This window comes from Esox lucius, chromosome 7 (genome assembly GCF_011004845.1).
Source record: "Esox lucius isolate fEsoLuc1 chromosome 7, fEsoLuc1.pri, whole genome shotgun sequence".
NCBI classification, from domain to species: domain Eukaryota; kingdom Metazoa; phylum Chordata; class Actinopteri; order Esociformes; family Esocidae; genus Esox; species Esox lucius.
Window position 1 is genome coordinate 4512278 of NC_047575.1, and position 5199 is coordinate 4517476.

The following is a 5199-nucleotide window of genomic DNA, read 5'->3' on the forward strand; positions in this document are numbered from 1 at the left end:
CAGAGATAAACTGCAAGGCAATGTGCGGTCCAAGAAAGGGTCACCTGCAGCCATTATCTCACCAACGAGGTCGTACGTGACTCCAGGGCTAGAGCCGCACCGACTCCTCCCACCCAGATCACACAGCTGTGTTAAAAAAAATTCTCCTCAAGTAGGAGGGCGGGGAGCAGAGGTCAATCATTACCAAAAAACCCTGCTACCTGAAAAGTATCTCTCTCCGTGCATTGGCCCTGAGCAACCAACCATCTGCCCTAAGGATGAGACCTAGAAAGGCTGGGGAGTAGCATACTTTTATTTTCTCATTTTACTGTGTTTTGTTTTATTCGATCCAGTTTATTATTTGTCTTGTTGATACTTCAAAAAAGAATTCAATACACATTCACGTGTTCTTTGTAATGTGATACCCATTCTTCACTTCATAAAAAATAGATGAAAGATATATGCCACTGACCGTGTGAATGTGTACGTGAACCATTTATTTCATATACTCATCAATCATGTCCATTATCCTAAAATCCTACCTCTCCTTGTACCTACTTTCATGTCAACTTTGTGTAGATTTTGTGAATTTAGTAAACTTCCGCTAGCAGTGTATTACACCAGATAAAATGTTGTTAACTTTTTATTGTTAACCTTAGCTTACAGTTAGCCTGCAGTGAAGTTACACACAAGAAAGTGCACTCTGTCTACAGTAGTGATAACAGATTGTTATCTTAGCCAGAATGACTCAGCAGTGCGTGGGTGAAATTAGTGTGTTGCATTGTACCTTTTTCTATTCCTTGTGACCACATTCAGTTTGTGACGCCATAACCTGGCCTATCATACCTGATGGCATTCCAGCACTTCCTGAAACCAAATATGGTCAAGCCCTAATCAATTAATATCAAGAAACTTCCTGCTTGCTCTGTTGGCAATACAGATAGAGGTTTTTAGTCTTTTTTTACAAGAATTCTGCAACTTTTACAGTATATTCAATATATTCATGTAACATTTTTTGTAGACTGAGAAATAAAAAATAGGAACTTACGGTGATAGATATTTTATTCTGTCATAAACGGAGCAAAGTTTAGACAATAGGTATTGTGACATCTGAGAGATTGCAACAGATCTGAGACATGTAATTTTTCAGTTTGATAGTTAAATATTCATTAGGTTTGAGGTATTAAAAATGCATATTTCTTTTTTTCATAAATAAATATTGTTCTCTTGGACACCAAAGGCCACTGATTGTAAATGCCTATGAATGTCTCAATCAGGGGAATAAAAACATAGACAAACAACATTATGAACCTATCAAAAATACTGTATCTTTATGGCAACTCATAAGTTTACCCAGTGTTGTGCAATATGTCTGTTGCTTGAAGAGGTCCACCCATAGTCTTTGTAGCACAATGCACACACCACAGTATGATAGGTAGGGTAATAAAGTTTCCTGTCACCATCAGGCCAATAAAACCTCCAGAATAATCAGTCCGGTCTGTGTGTGTCATGTTTAGGGTCAATTACATTTTAAATCCAGTGAATTCAGGAAGTACATGCTTATTGCAATTTAAATGGACTTCTTTCATTTTCAAAGTGGACAAATGAAGAAAACACAGTTTTGTGTGGAAGGTGATCATCCAAAAATACTAGCCCCACAAAACACTTTTCACACAAACTGGGTAACGTTTCTTATCTATTTTATTTGTTTAACTTTTCCTTTTTTCTCAAATTTTTTGATGTCTAATTTGTGATTAAAATCATGCTTCATAGGTGCAACACTCTTTAAACTCAGGGGAGTCAAATTCAAGACATCACACTGAACATTTGAACAGGAAGTATATTCTTGAATCCCTATGCGGTGGAGGAACAACATGGTTAACAACTTTGACTGAGTGAATAGGCTCGCAATACAACACAAGGACTCACTAGATTGTGGCAAGGAAACCATATATAATGAGGATATATATGGCCACCACCACTGAATGGGACTGGCCAATTGTATTGCCCTACGCTCAACGCTTGGGCTAATTTGTGTACAGCATTTGGACATGATTGCAGTTTGATTTATTTTTCCTCCAGCACTGACTTTGCTGGTAGCTGCACTGAACTTCAAAATTATTTTCACAGTGACATTTGTGTAGTATAGCTGTGTATATTCCATCCCTTTGGAATTATATAATGACTATGGATAAATAGCAAACTGTCAGCTGAAATGTTTCCATCCATACAATTTTTGGCACTTTTCGGACATGCATGTCTGTAGACTCGCCTCCAGGGGTGGAGGTAAAGAATTACTGTAACTGAGTATCTTTTCTGTGTATTTTTTTAAGTATTTTTCAAAGTCTGTAATTTTACTAAAGAACTTCGCTACAGTTTTTAAAATGATCCCTTACAGAATATATTTCTTTTATATACCATGCAGATATTGGCAGTATATGTTATTCTGTATGTTTGCAACCCAGTTTTTCTTTTTCTCCCAATTGTTGCTAAGTGAACTATTAAATGAAAAGTCATACTTTCTGCCAACATGGGCCAATCACATGAAGCTTTGCCCCTGATCGGTTGGAAGATTTTTAAAAAGTAAAAAAAACATACTTAACATTAGCTAGAACGAAAGAAAGGATTTTTCAAAGCAGTGTGTGAAGAACACTCAAGATCCCTGGATGTAATGTCAATGGCCAGTTCCACTTCAAGCGGAGGAGAGGTGATAGTGTATTCATATAACAAAAGCTTTGCCTAACTAGGATGATGGATGTGTCTGCCTACAAAATTTCTGCCCCAAACTTGAGGAAACGTAATCGTAAGATAACAGTTATATGAATATAGTTATACTTTTTATCATTATGGGTGGCTTTAGCAATGTTTCGGTAGCAACCTTCTACACTGTCTGACAGCCCCATGCGAGGCTTGAACAAGCGACCCTTTAAACATTATGACAGTTTTGTCCAAGAAGCGGCATTACCATCACCCTTCAAGGTCTCAGAGCTCTTCATGGCTTATAGTAATAAATATTGTTTGTTTTGTATTACACATAATAAATGCAGTAATGGAGTTCATACTACATTAATTTCCTCTTCCTATTTCTATTTGTTGCATTAAAAAGATAATGTCTAACATTCAGGTAACCTTAATGAAATGATCTAATTAATTTTAAAGTAACTACATTGCTCTTAATTGTGAATTTTATCTACACCAGTAGTTTTAATTAGCGTAGCCAGTTCAGCCAGGAAACCCGAGTGGCAATTGATGATTTATGCACCAGCTGATGCAGGATCGCCCTTTTGCATCAGATCTGAGATCATTCAGTCGATGTTGAGCTCGTACTAGTATGCGGGTGTATGTTCCAGGTCTCTCTGGTGGCATTCATGTCTTGTCTCAGGCTCTCTGAACAAGATGAGCAGTGCTTGTTGGGTGATGTTGATTTCGGGATTCTCCCGGGGGATCTTGCTCCAGCTATGCGGAAGTGGTCGAGGGGGCTGTCTTGCAGCCCCGACGAAGTTTGAGGCTAGCTGGTTGTTCTCTGGTTTTGATCTCGGACTGGTCAGTTTCTCTGATATTGATGCACCTACATTCCCAGGGGGTGTCCACTCCCGTTGGCGTTTCGCATGAGGATTTGACGTTTTTGTTGGAAGCGTCAGAGGGCGATTCGACACGTCTGGAGGGTGCTCCCCGCTCGGCTCAGGTGAAGCGGCAAGGGGCTCCCTGAGAAGCTTCAGTGAAAATGGGTGGTGTCGCAACCGGTGTGGAGATCCCAGGTTCCAGCGGAGTCCGGGATGACGCCGTGTTGATTGCGTTGATGGATATGCAATCTTCCCTGTGTGTCATTGCTGGGCATATCGCTTCTCTGGTGGGTAGGCAGGCCACCTCAGTCTTCGCTCCTGGAGTTGTGTCTGCGTTGTCGGTGCCCAACAAAGGAGGTTCTCCGCAGCAGGAGTTGCTACACGTGGTGCCCTGCTTCACCTTAGGTAGCACTGTTCCTTGTGTCCCGACTGGCGTGCTGTTCATGTCCTCGGCAGTGGTCATTCCTGATACAGTCCAGGAGCAGATAATGTCAGGTATGGCTTTGTTGGTTTCATGGGTGGCGTAGCTGGGTTGTCACGCTTGTTTTATTGCATTGGCGGGTTGGGACGTCAATCTTGCGAGAATTCTGGTTGGGCTTTATTCGGTGGATAAACGGGTTCTTGACTGCTGGGATGTGTTGAGGATCTGAGGATTTTGAGGAGTCTCACCTTGGCTGAGTTCAATGTGGTGTTCTTTTTTTATGATTATGCGAAGTGTTTCCGGACAGAGGTGGAGAGTGCCTGCCTCAAGTGGAGGAGTTTAAGTATCTAGGGGTCTTGTTCACGAGTGAGGGAAGGATGGAACGGGAGATTGACAGACGGATCGGTGCAGCTTCTGCAGTAATGCGGTCGATGTATCGGTCTGTCGTGGTGAAGAAAGAGCTGAGTCGCAAGGCGAAGCTCTCAATTTACCGGTCAATCTACGTTCCTACTCTCACCTATGGTCATGAGCTTTGGATCATGACCGAAAGGACAAGATCCCGGATACAGGCGGCCGAAATGAGCTTTCTCCGCAGGGTGGCTGGGCTATCCCTTAGAGATAGGCTGAAAAGATCGGTCACCCGGGAGGAGCTCAGAGTAGAGCCGCTGCTCCTCCACATCGAGAGGGGTCAGCTGAGGTGGCTTGGGCATCTGTTCCGGATGCCTCCTGAACGCCTTCCCGGGAAGGTGTTCCGGGCCCGTCCCACCGGGAGGAGACCCCGGGGAAGACCTAGGACACGATGGAGGGACTATGTCTCCCGGCTGGCCTGGGAACGCCTCGGTGTCCCCCCGGAAGAGCTGGAGGAAGTATTTAGGGAGAGGGAAGTCTGGGCATCTCTGCTTAGACTGCTGCCCCCATGACCCGGCCCCGGATAAGCTGGACGTGTATCTGAGCATCATTTTTGATTTGGCTGTGTCTTATCGGGGTATCTTTTTTTATGATTATAAAGTTTTTTGGCACTGTATGTTCAGAGATTCAAGTCCAGAATCGATTGGTCAGTCGTGGATTTTTTGGGCCGCATTTTCACGGGGCATCGTCCTGTGTCTTGTTGTGTTTGCGGGTCCTTCGGGTATTCGGTGGGTCTGTGCTTGAAGGCTGCACTCCGGTAGATGGCTTCCGGGGGTGGCTGTCACGGATTGGCGCCTGCTACGACTATTCGTCCGTGGGAGCAGGTGC